The sequence below is a fragment of the Tamandua tetradactyla genome, assembly GCF_023851605.1.
Source record: "Tamandua tetradactyla isolate mTamTet1 chromosome 15 unlocalized genomic scaffold, mTamTet1.pri SUPER_15_unloc_4, whole genome shotgun sequence".
NCBI lineage: Eukaryota > Metazoa > Chordata > Mammalia > Pilosa > Myrmecophagidae > Tamandua > Tamandua tetradactyla.
In genome coordinates, this window is record NW_027518247.1 from 410,542 (window position 1) to 428,669 (window position 18,128).

The 18,128-nt window shown below is 38.7% G+C and overlaps 1 non-coding gene across 1 annotated transcript; it reads left to right on the plus strand.

The window, feature by feature from the left end:
• Window positions 1–543: 543 nt before the first annotated feature.
• Window positions 544–650, plus strand: LOC143672815 (U6 spliceosomal RNA). Its single transcript, XR_013170045.1, has one exon. It is a non-coding gene; the product is annotated as a U6 spliceosomal RNA (small nuclear RNA).
• Window positions 651–18,128: the final 17,478 nt, after the last annotated feature.

An 18,128-nucleotide genomic window follows, 5' to 3' on the forward strand; every position in this document is an offset into this window, starting at 1 on the left:
GTGCCACTCTTAAGGTCTTGAAGGATGGAGGGATGGTGATTCCCACCATATCCCCATTCAACTCTCCTATTTGGCCTGTGCAGAAAACAAATGGGTCTTGGAGGATGATAGTGGATTATCATAAATTCAACCAGGTGATAACTCCAATTGCAGCTGCTGTTCCAGATGTGGTATCATTGCTTGAGCAAATCAATATATCCCCTGGTACCTGGTATGCAACTATTGATCTGGCAAATGTTTCTTTTCTCAATAGCTGTTAGTAAGGACCACCAGAAACAGTTTGCTTTCAGCTGGCAAGGTGAGTAATATACTTTCACTGTCCTAACTCATGGATATATCAACTCTCCAGTCCTATGTCATGGTCTTTTCTGCAGGGAACTTGATCATTTCTCCCTCCCACAAGACATCACACTGGTTCATTACATTGATGACATCATGTTGATTGGACCTAGTGAGCAAGAAGTAGCAACTACTGTAGACTTATTGGTAAGGCATTTATGTGTCAGAGGATGGGAGATAAATCCAACAAAAATGCAGGGGCCTGTGCTCACTTCGGCAGCACATATACTAAAATTGGAATGATGCAGAGAAGATTAGCATGACCTCTTTTCAAGGATGACACACAAATTCGTGAAGTGTTCCATATTTTTTAAAAACCAAAAAAAAAAAAAATACAGGGGCCTTCCACCTTAGTGAAATTTCTAGGTGTCCAGTGGTGTGGGTCATGTCAAGATATACCTTGTAAAGTGAAGGATAAGTTGCTGCATCTGGCCCCTCCTATGACCAAAAAAAGAGGCACAACACCTAGTTGGTCTTTTTGGATTTTGGTGACAACATATTCCTCATTTGGGTATGCTCCTCTGGCTCACTTATGACCAGAAAAGCTGCTAATTTTGAGTGGGGACCTGAACAAGAGGAGGCTCTGTGACAGGTCCAGGCTGCTATACAAGCTGCTTTGTCACTTGGGCTGTATGATATAGCAGATCCAATGGTGCTGGAAGTGTCAGTGGCAAATAGAGATGCTGTTTGGAGCCTTTGGCAGGCCCCTATAGGAAAATCACAACATAGACCCTTAGGATTTTGGAGCAAAGCCTTACTAACTGCTGCAGATAACTACTCTCCTTTTGAGAGACAGCTTTTGTCCTTCTACTGGGCCTTAGTATAGACTGAATGCTTAACGATGGGCCACCAAGTTACCATGAGACCTGAGTTACCTATCATGAGCTGGGTGCTGTCTGACTCACCAAGGTATAAAGTTGGGTGTGCTTGGCAGCACTCTATTGTAAAATGGAAATGGCATATACAAGATAGGGCCAGAGCAGGTCCTGAAGACATAAGTAGGTTACATGAGGAGGTGGCCCCAATGTCCATGGTCTCCACTCCTGCCACATTACCTTTTCTTTCCCAGGCCAGAGCTATTGCCTCTTGGAGAATTTCTTACAGTGAATTGACTGAGGAAGAGAAAACTGGGGCCTGGTTTACAGATGGGTTGTCATGATATGCAGGTACCACCAAAAAGTGGACAGCTGCAGCACTCCAACCCTTTTCTGGGGTGTCCCTGAAGGACAGTGGTAAGGGAATATGTTGGGACCTATTCAAGGGTGCTCTATACATCGTGTTAGGGTTCAGCTAAGCCAGGCTTCTCTTAATCAGAATGCAAAATTAATTAAAGAGGAGGAGAATTGTGGAGGTGCCTCCTGGAATCCATGTAGGCAGAGCAATATGGACACACTATAACTTGTGACTGATGAGGTTTGCCCGATGGCTTATGAGATATTTTCTAGCAATGTATATAGCAATATCGTTGCATGGGTCTTCTTTTTTCATTTTCTCTACTATTTTTGACAGTTGAGGTCCTTCCAGAATTAAAAATGATGAGATACCACTACTGATGGTAAAAAGGGCAGAGTACCCAAATCTAAAGTCTAATGTTTTTTCGGGAAAAAATTTTTCAAATGAGTCACAAAGATTACTAGCCAGTCCAAGTCTGAAAAGGGAGCTGAATTTATGTACAAGTTGTACTGTGAATGTAGGTTTTCATTTCTTTGGGGGTAAATATGTAGGAATAGGATCTCTGAGTCATATGGTAAGTACATGCTTAATTAAGTTCATGAAAAACTGCTAAACTGTGTCCTGAAATAGCTGAACCATTCTTCATTACCACCAGCAAAGTATGAGAATCCAAGTTGCTCCAAATCCCCACCAAAACTTAATACTATCAGTGACACTATGGTTTCAATAACAATATCCATGACCCCATATTCAGCTACTTCAAAGACTTTGGTTTTGAATGAGTGAGATTTTTACTGGAAAGAAAAACCAATCAAATCACAGAACAAACCACAATCATCTGCTCCCTGATTTGTGCCTTGTTGTGAGCTAACTGACTCTCCCCCTTTCTGGAATTCAGCTTGATTTGAAACACTCCTTGTGGAAGTTCCATGGAATGGAATCTGCTTCAGGTGTTTTCATGCTTTCTGAAGTACTGTCCAATTTCCTGACACTTGGAAGAGGGGCCCTTTCTTATTACTCCTTGGATACAATTAGGTTAAAACCAATTAGGGCACAGGCCATGGCAGTGGAAAAGTCTAAAGGAATCACAGTCGGATTCTGCAGCGTGAGCACGTCTGTGTGCAGCTCCCCCCTTCTTTGGCACCTGCACAGGACTTCCTATTCACCTTCTTATTTCAAGAACAACTTTATGGAGATATCGTTCACAAACCATAAAATCACCCTTTTATTGTGGGCACCTCAGTGGAATTTAGTATACTCAGAGTTACCACCACCCAACAGTAAAACACCTTTAACATCATCCAGTAAAACCCCGTTCACGTTAGATATCTCTCACCACGTTGCTCTTCCTGCGCCCACTGGCAAGAGCTAATCAACTCTGCCTAATTTGCCTATTCTGGTCATTTCATATAAATGGACTCATAATATGTGACCTTTTATGTCTGGCCTCTTTCACTTAGCATTTGTTTTTGATATTCACCCATGCTGTAGCATACACCAGAGCTTCATTCCTTCATAAGGTTGAATAATATTCCATGGTGTCGCTAGATTTGTTTACCCAATCTTCAAAAGATGGACATTTGTGCTGTTTCCAGTCTCTGGCTTTTATGAATAATGCTGCTCTGAACATTGGCACACAAGCTTTTTTGTGGACACACTATGTTTCAATTCCTGTGTGTGTGTGTGTGTGTGTGTGTGTGTGTGTGTGTGTATCTAAGAGTGGAGCTACTGGATGGTTTGTTAATTCTCTGACTGTTTGAGGAACTGCCACAATTTTTTACAAAGTGGCTGCACCATTTTACAATCTCACCAGCAATGTATGAGGTTCCCAATTTCTCACATATGCACCAAAGATTTTTGTCTGTATTTTAGATGCCCTGGTGGATGTGAAATGGTATTTCATTGTGATTTTGATTTGTCTTTTCCTAATGAGTAGTGAGTGATGTGGAACATCTTTTCATGAGCTTATTGGCCGTTTTCATGTATATATCTTCTTTGGAGAAATATCCATTCAAATCTTCCCATTTTTAAATTAGGTTCATTGACTTTCTGTTGTGACATTGGGAGAGGGTATTGTATGTTTTGGGTGCAAATCCCTTATACACATATGATCTGCAAATATCTTCGTCCATTCTTTGGGTTGTCCTTTTACTTTCTTGATATCGTGCAAAAGTCTTTAACTTTAATGAAGTCTAGCTCATCTATTTTATTCTTTTTTGTTTGTGCTTTCATTTTAATTTCTAAGAAACCGTTGCTTAATCCAGGGTCACAGTGACACACTCCTATGCTTTCTTCTAAGAATTTTATAATTTTAGCTTTTTATATTTCAGTCTAAGATTCATTCCTTATTAACTTTATTTATTTATTCATAGAGAATGCAGACTATTGTTTCTGCTTCCTCTGTTATCTGATTGTAGCTTTAAGATTGGGATGGTCAAACACACCTGTTTATTGATGCTATGTGAATTGTTTTCTGCCAATTCACTTCTGTGGTTAGAGTTCCATTCTGCCAGTTGTGTAAATAAAAACATGCTAGAGGAGTGAAACCTCAAGTGAATGTTTGGTTTTTTCACAGAATAGTCTTCCAAACAAAGACTTATCGTATGTGGTTTTTCCTCCCAGATTTTAGAAACAGTGAAATCTATATACAGTTGAAGACACCAGCATGGCTTGTCTTTCTATCCTGTGATATTTTTGGCCCTCAGTTCATTAAAACATAAGCTTATAAAACTAGGGTGCTCAGTCTTCTAATCCTTTGGTGTCGCTGAGACTAAAATGTGATACAAAGTACTGAACGGAAATAGGTTCACAGCATTCAAGACGTCAGATGACTTTGCATCAATTACCTGGACAATTGCCTCTTTATCATTTTGATTTTTTTTGCTTCAGTAAACACAGCCAATAAACCATGTTTTCATGTCCCTGATTCCCTGCTTGGAAATGAGTACACTACTTTACTTGCTTCTCAGCTGAAAGGACTAATGTGCTTAGGGAAGTGTGAGTGTAGACGTGCTCCACCCCAGATCCCTGGAGTGGGGATGAGAGCTGAGCCCAGGCATCACAGGACGGGGACACCTGGTGCTGAGGGGTGCATGCCCTCATGAATATGCTGCAGGAGAGTTTTTCCAGGCCCTACAAGGATGCCCCACAAGGATGCTACACTGTCAAGGAGGGCTGGGAACTAGTTTCTCTCTTGCCCATCAGAAAAGAACCTGCTCAGAGCTAAGCATTTAAGATGGTCTCCAAATCTTGTCTTCTGTATAATTCTTGGAATTGGCAAACTGTTGTTCCCTGTTCCTAAGGAACTTCCCTAAGCAGAGTGAATGAGAACTTTATCTTTTAAGGAAGGCATTCTTTGGTCATGCCATCTGTATGTGATACACACTGTAGATGGGGTAATCTACAACATATTTTAATTATAAAAACATACTTTAAACAAAGAGCTAATGGTGAAATAATCCATTTAAAATTGGTTTAATTAAATGAAGAACATAGAAGACTGAAAAACTCTATATTACCTTTTATTTTCAGAAGCCATAACAGTAGATAAATTATCTCTTGTGAATTAAAAAAAAGAAATACAATTGGGTGCATGGGTGAGGAAGGGGTTTGTGGCTTTTACATGATATGCCATTTAAGAGCATAATACAAAGCTAGTCGGGTTATATATACTAGGTCTGGAAAGTTCCTTGAAGTCCTTTGTGGAATAGTTGCTGCGAACAACAAGCAGGGTTTTTTACTGAAATCAGGTTTACTTATAGTGTAGTCCTAAGCTCTATAAAAAGGGGAAGGAAGAAACAGATTAGTTTACAGGTCAGCAGACTCTTTATGTAAAGCTGTGTGTGGGGAACAGGAGGCATTTTCAAGTTTCTCTTTCCCCATTTCCTATGGCTGGTGGGCTTGCTTTGAAAATTACAACTCTTACAGGCAATTTGGGTGACCTGGGTTTATTTTTGGAATTGGGATTTAATTTTTAAATATTTTGACTATTTTCTAATATATGGTTTAACTTAGTTTAAAAAAACATTTAAACTATTTAATATGTATCTTGCTTGATGTATTCCTTGCACTTTGGTTTTAGTCTTACATTTTTGGGTTCTGCCACCCTTGGAGCCAAAACCCCATCTATTTCATATGCTAATCTATGTACAGAGGAAACTGGGAAACTGGAGCTGTGTATCTGAAAGACAGAAGGAGGATTTATTGCCCTTTTGCCCCTCTCTGTCTTCATTTTCTGTTATCCAAGGAGCAAGCCATCAAAAATTAATGTTGAGAATCACCTTCACTTCTGCCTATTTCCTTACATTTGAGTTCAAACTTCATAAGTTAACTAACTGTTCATCCATCTCTAGTTCTATATACCTCTAAGTCCCCTATACTCTGTATTATAAGCCTCTGACTTTACATTTACCATGGTCATGAAAGTGGAGTCATACAGTATCTATCCTTTGTGTCTGGCTTATTTCACTCAGCATTATGTCCTCAAGGCTTATCCATCTTGTCCCATGCTTTGGGATGTCATCTCGTCTTACTGCTGCATAATATTTCATCATATGTATATACCACATTTTGTTAATCCACTCATCTGTTGATGGCATTTGGATTCTTTCCATCTTTTGGCTATTGTGAATAATGCTGCTATAATAATCGATGTACAAATGTCTGTTTGTAACACTGTTTTCAGATGCTCTGGGTATATACCAAGTCATGCTATTGCTGGGTCTAGGGCAACTCAATATTTAGTTTCCTAAGGAACTGCCAAACTGTCTTCTGTAGTAGCTGTACCATTATACATTCCTGCCAGCAGGGTATACATGTCCCAATTTCTCCACATCCTGTCCAACATTTATGGCTTTCTATTTGGTTAATGGCAGGCATTCTTCTAACTGTGAGGTGGTATCTCATTATACTCTCTGCTATCAATGAAATATTCCAAGTTTATTCACTAATGTCAGTTCATATCAGTGAGACCATACAGTATTTGTCCTTTTGTTTTTGGCTAATCACACTCAGCATAATGCCCTTAAGGTCCTTCCATGTTGTTACATGCTTCATAACTTTATTCTGTCTTACAGTTGCATAATATTACATCATATGTATATGCCACAGTTTGTTTGGCCACCCATCTGTTGATGGACATTTTGGCTGTTTCCGTCTCTTGGTAATTGTAAATAATGTTGTTATAAACATTGGCATGCAAATGTCCATTTGTGTCCTTGCCCTCATGTTCTTTGAGTAGAGACAGCATATAGATGGGTCCTGTTTTTTAATCCATTCTGCCAGTCTATGTGTTTTGACTGGGGAGTTTAATTCATTAACATTTGGTGTTATTACTGCACAGGTAGTACTTTCTTCTACTATTTTGCCTTTTGGACTTTATATGTCATATCTAATTTTCCTTATTTTTACATTTACTCATAGTCTTCCTTTATACACTCTTATCCACCTCTGTCTTCTCTCTTTTCATTTCTGTCTCTAGTGCTCCCTTTAGTATTTCTTGCAGAGCTGGTCTCTTGGTCACAAATTCTCTCAGTGATTTTTTGTCTGAAAATGTTTTAATTTCTCCCTCATTTTTGAAGGACAATTTTGCTGGATATAGAATTCCTGGTTGACAGTTTTTCTCTTTTAATAATTTAAATATATCATCCCACTGTCTTCTTGCCTCCATGGTTTCTGCTGAGAAATCTACACAGTCTTATTGGGCTTCCCTTGTATGTGATGGATAGCTTTTCTCTTGTTGCTTTCAAGATTCTCTCTTTCTCTTTGACTTCTGGCATTCTGATTAACAAGTGTCTTGGAGTACATCTATTTGCATCTATTCTCTTTGATGTATGCTGCACTTCTTGGATCTGTAACTTTAAGTCTTTCATAATATTTGGGAAATTTTCAGTGATAATTTCCTCCACTAGTTTTTTCTCCTCTCTAGTGGTTCTACAAGTAATATTACCATATCAAAGGTGAACAAGTTGAAAGGGGCTATATAGACTTATGTGCCCCACTGATTACCACTAAAGATATAAATTAGATCTTGCAAAAACTATTTCAAAGGTATGATTTGTGTTCAAGCAGTGTTTAAGTCCAGGGTAGAGGCAGAAAACTGCTATTGCATGCTGATGAAAACATCAGCAGTACCACAGCAACAGCAGGGGTAAATTATTGGGGGAGGGAAAAGAATTAAAGGGTGGTTTAGATTTCATATTTGATGAGAGTGTGTTTATTGGTTATCTTTCTCTTGGAAATGATGAAATTATCCAAAATTGAGAGTGTTGATGGCCTGTGGACTTTGGGCATTATATATGATGCCTAAGGAATGCAGGTGGCTGAATGATGCACCGACTGAGAAGTAGAATGGTGAATGATGGTATATACATATGATCAAATGTTGTGCTGCTACAAAAAGAAATGAAGTCATGAGGTATGCAGCGATGTGAATGAACCTGTGGGACATTTAGTGAGGTAAAATAAGCCAGAAACAAAAGAACAATTATTGTATGATCTTTTTTAGGAAATGCTTATAAGAAACCAGGGACCTAGATTGTAAGTTCTTATAGCAGACACGTTTAGTCCATAGTGGTAACTATTATGTCTGGGTTTTGTGAGGCTGATTTTTATATCTATAACCTGGTATTTAGAGATAAGAATGAAGTCGATCAGGTTGGAATTAAAGTTATTCAGAACATAGGGGTAAGGAAGACATTGTCTGTATTTTAGAACCTCACCTACTCTTTCAGACCACAGGAAGAAAGGCTTATTTTTCCAGAAACTATCTTTCCTGTAGCATATATTCTAACTCAACTTGTCTGGATAGCTCATTGACGAATTGAAACCTAGGGAGCCCAGAATAAGAATGAGGTCCTTTAATCTTGTAAGCTTCATATAATGGCTGGATATTAAGGAGATAATAAGAAGTATTGGCAAAGCCTCTTGAGGGATAGGAAAAATATATATAGAAATATTAAGGTTTACCATCAGGGAATGCCCTGATACTGTGTCAAACATTAGGGACACTCAAATCAATAGACCAAGCCCTTGATCTGTGGCTTATTCTTGGGAAGCTTATGTACATTGCAGAGAAGCTTAGCCTATCTATAGGTATGCCTAAGAGTTACTTCTGGGGGACCTCTTTTGTTGCTCAGATGTGGCCCCACTCTCTCTAAGCCCAACTCTGCAATTGAAATCACCCTCCTCATGGGATACTGACATCCAGGAGTGAAAGTTTCCCTGGAGGCATGGGAAATGACACCCAGGGATGAGTCCAGCCCTGACACCATGGGATCAACCATTCCATTCCAACCAAAAGGAAGAAAATAAATATAACTAATAAAGCATCTGTGGCTGGGAGAGTTCATATGGAGTCGAGAGAATACTCTGGAGGTCACTCTTACACAAGTATCAGTTAGACATTGCTACCTATCATTACTTGCCAACCCCCAACCAAAACCATTCCGGTCAACCTAACACATAAGGTGTTATATAAGATTCTACAAAGGTTCCATGCACTAGGGTAACTTTCCAGAAACCTACAACCTCCAGATGGGTTCCTGGACCAGATAATCATGAAACCTAGAGGGCCCAGCCTCTCCAGAACATCAGCTTGTTTCATATCCCTACACCTTATTATTGACAGACCCTTCCAAAATGAAAAAATCAGAATGGCCATAGCCCAAATACCCCTAAAGAGTGCGAGAGAAAGACCAAAGAGGAGGTGAGGGGGAGGTGTACAGAGAACGAAGGATATAACAAATGAATATGATTGCTCAATCATTAAATTGATATTTCTGGTAGTCTCCAGTACCAGGTTATTATTTTAAGGGTTCTCTAGGGAATCAGGTAAACAGAATTGAGGGATATATATATATACATTACGTATCATATAAAACATATATTTATATATATTCAATGAGATTTTTACATTGGAATTGGTTCACAGAACTGTGCAGATGGCTACCTCCAAATTCTGTAGGGCAGGCACGTGCCAGGAAAATTGATAAAAGTTTATGATCAATGTCCACAAAGCCAAATAATTAGACATCATATCATGCCATCCAATCTGTCTCATCCAATCAGAGTCTAATGAATCTTAGTCAGATAAACCTCTAATGGGTTGCCCTAAAGAAATAATCAGCTGCACAACCTCCATTCTGCTCTGAGGAACAGCCTGCTCACTTCCAGAATGCCCAGAGGAATCTGCCATCAACCCTCCACCTGAAAGAGATTAACCCAGCTGTGCCTGATGAACCCATAAACAACCCCCCTAAGGAAAAACACCCTCATTCCTCAATCTTAAGAGAATCAGCCTGTTTCACAAGATGAAATTGCCATTGAACATTCTGAGGTGTTTGACCTGCAAGATACTTCTAATTATTCTCAGTATCTGCCCTACCACTCCTCTTTCCTTCCAGACCTACAACTAGACTGAAGACCCAAGAGGTGACAAAAGCTGAAGTATAAAATGTGACCAATGAAGAGGTGCATTATGCCCCAAAATAACTAGGTGACTTTTCCAATTTATATAGAAATAAATCAGGGTTAAATTCATGGAAATATATATTAAGGCTGTGGGGTAATTGTGGAAAGAATATAAAGTTGGATCCGGATTAATTTATTTATATGAGTCACTAAGAAGAGATTCTGGATGAAATGATGTAGTGTGAGGATTTAGAAAGGACACTATTCCTGTGGTTGTCTGAAGCAGGGACCAAAAAGTGGCCTACATTGACTGATGTCAAAAATGCACAACTGTCCTCATACAATGTGGATGATGGCATATAAAGACTCAGAGAGATTAATACCTTAGAGTAGATTTGTCATATAATCCCTTCTCAGTCATTTCAGGAATGTCCAGAGAACACACTTTTCACCAGTAATGTGAGAAAAAAATTCCTGAGACTAACCCTATCATCCCTGAAGAGTCTTGGGTTGCTCTTCTTTGTAGGTCAGAGATTAATATGGGAAATTCTGTCCCTGAACTTGGATCCTTAAATGAAATAGTGATGATCTGATTCCCAGCTTGCAGAAGCCAACAGGCAGTACTTATGTATCAAAGACAAGGAAGGTATGGCAACCACAATGGACAGTAGACTGAATGAAGCAATCAAAAGAGTCTGACTTGCAGACCCCTATGGCAATGGCTAGTAGATCATGGGGTGTATGGAAGTAAAATAGATGGACAGTCTACTAAATTCTTTCTTTGCCTGAATAAAAAGAGTTATAGGTCCAGTTAATAAAAGCATAACTTAACTACAAAAAAGGAGATCAGAGCACTTTAATAATTCTGAGATTTGATACAGTTTGCAGACCTAGAGGTGAGTGAATGAAGAGAAATCTGGGTCCATTTGCAGAAGAATCTGTGACAATGACAAAACTCTATACTGTTAATTTTTTCCCCCAGCCTTCCCCAAAGACAACTAAGACATTTCACAGTGGTAGCAGTGCTTTGGGAAAAAGGAAATGATCAGCTATATTGGGAATTATTAATCACTGGCCCAGAAGTGATATTAATTCCAGGAGACCCAAAATGCTCTGCAGTCCACCCATCAGAGAAGGGGCTTATGAAAAGCAGGTGATCTATGAAATTTTACCTCAGGTCTATCTCTCAATGGTCCAGTGAATCCCTCAATCCATTCTATGGTTGTGTCCCCACTGTGGAATACATAATTGGAATAGATATACTCAACAAATGCAGATTTCCACGTTGGTTCCCTGACTTGTGGAGTGAGTGCTATTATGATAGGAAAAGCTAAGTGGAAGTCACAAGTGGAAGACTCTATAGTGTGATAATAAATCAAAAGGAATACTGAATTCCTAGAATTGAAGAGATTAGTGCCAACATTTATGTTGCAGTGGTGGTGATTCACACCACATCCTCATTCAACTCTCTTATTTCATCTGTACAGAAAACAGATGGATTTTAGAGGATCAGAGTGGATTATCACAAACTTTTAAAGAGGTTGTGACTTAATTGCAGCTGTTGTTCTGGATGTGGTATCATTGTTTGAGCAATCCAACACATACCCTGGTACCAAATGTTGCTACTAAAAAAAAAACTGAAACAGTTTGCATTCAGTTGACAAGCCCAGCAATATACGTTCATTGTTCCACCTCTGGAGTACATCAATTCTCCAGGCCAGTGTCCTATTCTATTCTAAAAGGACTTTGAACATCTCTTCATTCTCACACAATACCACACTAGTCCATTTTTTTTATTATATCATGTCACTTGGACCGAGTAAGGAAGAAATAACAACTACTCTGGACATATTTTTTATTAATTAACGGAAAAAAAGAAATTAACCCAACATTTAGAAATCATACCATTCTACATATGCAATCAGTAATTCTTAACATCATCACATAGATGCATGATCATCGTTTCTTAGTACATTCGCATCGGCTTAGAACTAGCAACACAACAGAAAAAGATATAGAATGTTAATATAGAGAAAAGAAATAAAAGTAATAATAATAGAAAAAAAAACCTATAGCTCAGATGCAGCCTCATTCAGTGCCTTAAAATGATTACTTTACAATTAGGTAAATTAGGTATTATTGTGCTGTCCATTTTTGAGTTTTTGTATCTAGTCCTGTTGCACAGTCTGTATCCCTTCAGCTCCAATTACCCATTATCTTACCCTGTTTCTAACTCCTGCTGGACTCTGTTACCAATAACATATTCCAAGTATATTCTCAAATGTCCGTTCACATCAGTGGGACCATACACTATTTGCCCTTTAGTTTTTGGCTAGACTCACTCAGCATAATGTTCTCTAGGTCCATCCATGTTATTACATGCTTCATAAGTTTATCCTGTCTGAAAGCTGCATAATATTCCATCGTATGTATATACCACAGTTTGTTTAGCCATTCTTCTGTTGATGGGCATTTTGGCTCTTTCCATCTCTTTGCAATTGTAAATAACGCTACTATAAACATTGGTGTGCAAATGTTCGTTTGTGTCATTGCCCTTAAGTCCTTTGAGTAGATACCCAGCAATGGTATTGCTGGGTCATATGGCAATTCTATATTCAGCTTTTTGAGGAACCGCCAAACTGCCTTCCACAGTGGTTGCACCATTTGACATTCCCACCAACAGTGGATAAGTGTGCCTCTTTCACTGCATCCTCTCCAGCACTTGTCATTTTCTGTTTTGTTGCTAATGGCCATTCTGGTGGGTGTGAGATGATATCTCATTGTGGTTTTGATTTGCATTTCTCTAATGGCCAGGGACATTGAGCATCTCTTCATGTGCCTTTTGGCCATTTGTATTTCCTCTTCTGGTAGGTGTCTGTTCAAGTCTTTTTCCCATTTTGTAATTGGGTTGGCTGTCTTTTTGTTGTTGAGTTGAACAATCTCTTTATAAATTCTGGATACTAGACCTTTATCTGATATGTCATTTCCAAATATTGTCTCCCATTGTGAAGGCTGTCTTTCTACTTTCTTGATGAAGTTCTTTGATGCACAAAAGTGTTTAATTTTGAGGAGCTCCCATTTATTTATTTCCTTCTTCAGTGTTCTTGCTTTAGGTTTAAGGTCCATAAAACCGCCTCCAATTATAAGTTTCATAAGATATCTCCCAACATTTTCCTCTAACTGTTTTATGGTCTTAGACCTAATGTTTAGATCTTTGATCCATTTTGAGATAACTTTTGTATGGGGTGTGAGATATGGGTCTTCTTTCATTCTTTTGCATATGGATATCCAGTTCTCTAGGCACCATTTATTGAAGAGACTGTTCTGTCCCAGGTGAGTTGGCTTGACTGCCTTCTCAAGGATCAAATGTCCATAGATGAGAGGGTCTATATCTGAGCACTCTATTCGATTCCATTGGTCAATATATCTATCTTTATGCCAATACCATGCTGTTTTGACCACTGTGGCTTCATAATGTGCCTTAAAGTCAGGCAGCGCAAGACCTCCAGCTTCGTTTGCTTTCCTCAAGATGTTTTTAGCAATTCAGGGCACCCTGACCTTCCAGATAAATTTGCTTATTGTTTTTTCTATTTCTGAAAAATAAGTTGTTGGGATTTTGATTGGCATTGCATTGAATCTGTAAATCAATTTAGGTAGGATTGACATCTTAACTATATTTAGCCTTCCAATCCATGAACACGGTATGCCCTTCCATCTATTTAGGTCTTCTGTGATTTCTTTTAACAGTTTTTTGTAGTTTTCTTTATATAGGTTTTTTGTCTCTTTAGTTAAATTTATTCCTAGGTATTTTATTCTTTTAGTTGCAATTGTAAATGGGATTCGTTTCTTGATTTCCCCCTCAGCTTGTTCATTACTAGTGTATAGAAATGCTACAGATTTTTGAATGTTGATCTTGTAACCTGCTACTTTGCTGTACTCATTTATTAGCTCTAGCAGTTTTGTTGTGGATTTTTCCAGGTTTTTGACGAATAGTATCATATCGTCTGCAAACAGTGATAGTTCTACTTCTTCCTTTCCAATTTTGATGCCTTGTATTTCTTTTTCTTGTCTAATTGCTCTGGCTAGAACCTCCAACACAATGTTGAATAATAGTGGTGATAGTGGACATCCTTGTCTTGTTCCTGATCTTAGGGGGAAAGTTTTCAATTTTTCCCCATTGAGGATGATATTAGCCGTGGGTTTTTCAAATATTCCCTCTATCATTTTAAGGAAGTTCCCTTGTATTCCTATCTTTTGAAGTGTTTTCAACAGGAAAGGATGTTGAATCTTGTCAAATGCCTTCTCTGCATCAATTGAGATGATCATGTGATTTTTCTGCTTTGATTTGTTGATATGGTGTATTACATTAATTGATTTTCTTATGTTGAACCATCCTTGCATACCTGGGATGAATCCTACTTGGTCATGATGTATAATTCTTTTAATGTGTTGTTGGATATGATTTGCTAGAATTTTATTGAGGATTTTTGCATCTATATTCATTAGAGAGATTGGTCTGTAGTTTTCTTTTTTTGTAATATCTTTGCCTGGTTGTGGTATGAAGGTGATGTTGGCTTCATAGAATGAATTAGGTAGTTTTCCCTCCACTTCGATTTTTTTGAAGAGTTTGAGGAGAGTTGGTACTAATTCTTTCTGGAATGTTTGATAGAATTCACATGTGAAGCCCTCTGGTCCTGGACTTTTCTTTTTAGGAAGCTTTTGAATGACTGATTCAATTTCTTTACTTGTGATTGGTTTGTTGAGGTCATCTATTTCTTCTTGAGTCAAAGTTGGTTGCTCATGTCTTTTCAGGAACCTGTCCATTTCATCTAAATTGTTGTATTTATTAGCGCAAAGTTGTTCATAGTATCCTGTTATTACCTCCTTTATTTCTGTGAGGTCAGTAGTTATGTCTCCTCTTCCATTTCTTATCTTATTTATTTGCATCCTCTCTTCTTCTTTTTGTCAATCTTGCTAACGGCCCATCCATCTTATTGATTTTCTCATAGAACCAAGTTCTGGTCTTATTGATTTTCTCTATTGTTTTCATGTTTTCAATTTCATTTATTTCTGCTCTAATCTTTTTTATTTCTTTCCTTTTGCTTGCTTTGGGATTAGTTTGCTATTCTTTCTCCAGTTCTTCCAAGACTCTAGACATATTAATAAGGCATTTATCAGAGGGAAGAAGGTAATTCCATACAAATTCAGGATCCTTCAGGCTCTGTAAAATTTCTTGGTGTATAGTGGGATGGGGAACACCAAGATATAATTCTAAGGTGAACGATGAGCTGTTGCATCTGGACTTTCTTGGACACCAAGAAAGAGGCACAACACCTATTTGACCTCATTGGATTTTACAGACAACATATTCTTCAGTAAGGTGTGCTACTCTTGCCAATTTACCGTGTGACCCAAAAAACTGCTACTTTCAAGTGTGGACCAAAGCAAGAGGAAGCTCTACAACAAGTCCAGGATGCTGTTTAAACTGCTCTGCCACATGGTCATATGTTCCAGCAAACGCAATGGTGCAAGAAGTGTCCATGGTAAATAGGGATGCTCTCTGGAGTCTGTAGCAGAGCCCTATATGAGAGTCACGATTCAGAACCTTAGAATTTTGGAGCAAAATTTTATCATCCTTTGCAGATTACTTCTCTCCTTTTGAGAAACAGATTTTGCCCTGCTTCATGGCCTTAGAAGGGTCTTAGTCCTTAGCCATAGCCACCAAATTCTTATGAGACTGAGTTACCCATTATAAACTGGGTGTTTTCTGACTGCCAAAACCACAAAGTTGACCATGAACAACTGCACTCCATCATAAAATACTAGTGGTATATATAAGTTAATAGTAAGAAGTACTGAAGTCACAAATAAGTTACATGAGTAAGTGGCCAAAATATCTATGTCCCCACTCCTATGATATTACATTTTCTTTCCCATGCCACAGCCATATCCTGTAGGGGAGGAACTTATAGTCAGTTGATTAAGGAAGAGTTTATGCAGGCATGGTAACAGATAATTCTGCATGATTCACAGTTATCTCCTGAAAATGGGCAGCTACAGCAGTACAGCTCCATTTTGCTTGAAGGACATGCTTGAAGGACAGTGTTGAAGAGAAATCTGGGAGGTGGGCAGAACTTTGATGATTGAACATAAAACATTCTACTTGGAAGGAGAAATGACTCCATGTAGATTTGTATAGTGATTCATAGACTGTCACCAATGGTTTAGCTGGATGGTCAGTGACTTGAAAGTAACATAATTGGACAATTGGTGACAAAAAGTTCAAGAAGGAGGTGTGTGGATGGACCTATCTGAGTATGAAAAGCATGAAGATATTTGTGTTCCACATGAATTCTTACCAGTGAGTGATTTCAACACAAGAAAATACTAATAATGAAGTGGATAAGTAGACCATTTTTTGGTTACCAATCAGACTCCTTTCTGAGACCATCCTGTCCTTGCCCAATGGTCTCTTGATCAAGTGACCATTAGTTTTAAAACTAGTGATGGAGGTTATACATGGTTATACATGGGCTCAGCCACATAGATTTCCACTCAGCAAGACCAACTTAGCTAAGACACTGTTGAGCAAACAATCTGTCAGCAGCAGAGGGCAACACTCAGTTCCTAATATGGCACTATTACCCAAGTGATTCAGTCTGTTACCTGGTAGCAGTTTGATAGCATTGTAACACTTCCATTGTGGAAGGGGCAGTGTATTTTTCTAAATGGAATAGACACATTATCTAGATATGGCTTTACATTCCCTAGATGCAATGCTTCTGCCCAAACTATAATCCATGGATTTACATAATGCCTTATTAGCAATCATGATATTCCTCACAGCATTGCTTCTGATCAAGGAGCCCATGTCACAGCACAGGAAGTGAGGTAATGGGTACATACTCATCAAATTCACTGGTTCAGAAATATACCCAGTCATCCTGCAACAGTTGGCTTGATAGAACAGTGAAATGGCCTTTTCAAGACTGAATTGTGTTGCCAACTATCTGGTAGAACCTTACAGGTCTGGGGCAATGTTTTCCAGGAATCTGGACTCTAAATAATCATATGTTATATGATGCTGTATCTCCATAGCTAAGATTCATGAGTCCAGCATCAAGGGGTGGAAATTGGAGTGCCAGCATTCACTATTTATGCTGAGTTATGTATGCACTAGAAAAACTTTTGCTATCTGAAGGTCAGTTGAAGTACAAGGTCTAGTTCCAAAAAGAGATTTGTTTATACCAAGAGACACAATGATAATCTATTGAACTGGGAATTAAGATTGTCACCTGAATACTTCAGTCTCCTCATGATTCTGAATGAAATACAAAGAAGGGAATTACTGTATTAGCTGGGGTGATTGATAAGGTGGAAACAAGACTGCATTGCAACTACACAATGTAGGTAAATAAGAGTTTTTTCTGGAATACAAGAGATCCCCTTGCTAGTTTTTTTAGTACTACCATGTCCTGGGATTAAAGTCAATGGAAAACATTCCAATACAGGCAGCACTGCTAAAGGTCTAGTAACTTCAGTAATGAAGGTTTGTGTCACCACAGTAGGAAAAAAATCACATCCAGCTGAGTTGCTTGCTGAGAGTAAAAGGGATATGAAATGGATAGTTGAGGAATGTAGTTGTAAGTATGTTACTTCCAGCCCAGCTCTTGAAGGGCTCAGGCTGATGCAGCCCCCAATCCAAAGAGTATGCTAGGTGCAAAGTCAAATATGGGTTTTTTTTTAGGACTTACAAATAGAAGATATTTTCCCAGAATGGCCATACAGAAAATGGAAGACGGTGCCCCACAAATGTGGGGAGGATAAAGGGGCACCTTATAAGGGTTTAGAACAAGAATATTCATAGGATATGAGAACAGAATTTCAACAGCTTCTCATGAAACAGGGGTTTGGATATTTGACATCAACATATCAGGGGAGAGGAGTTTTAGCGCTTTATGGGATAAAAGTTTATGGCACCATCTGTATATTCCTTCCTCCTTGAGGAGGCCTGTTGACCTAAAATTTCCATCCTGGTCATGTAGGCAGCTACATGCAATAACTTCCTCTCAACAAGGAGGGGTGGTCTGGGCCCTAGGTCTCCATAACCCACCCCACACAGCAGATTACATTGACCATAGGACAGACATTGCATCCATTCCCCACAACAACTGTATAAGAGTCCTCCACACATAGATAACAACCTT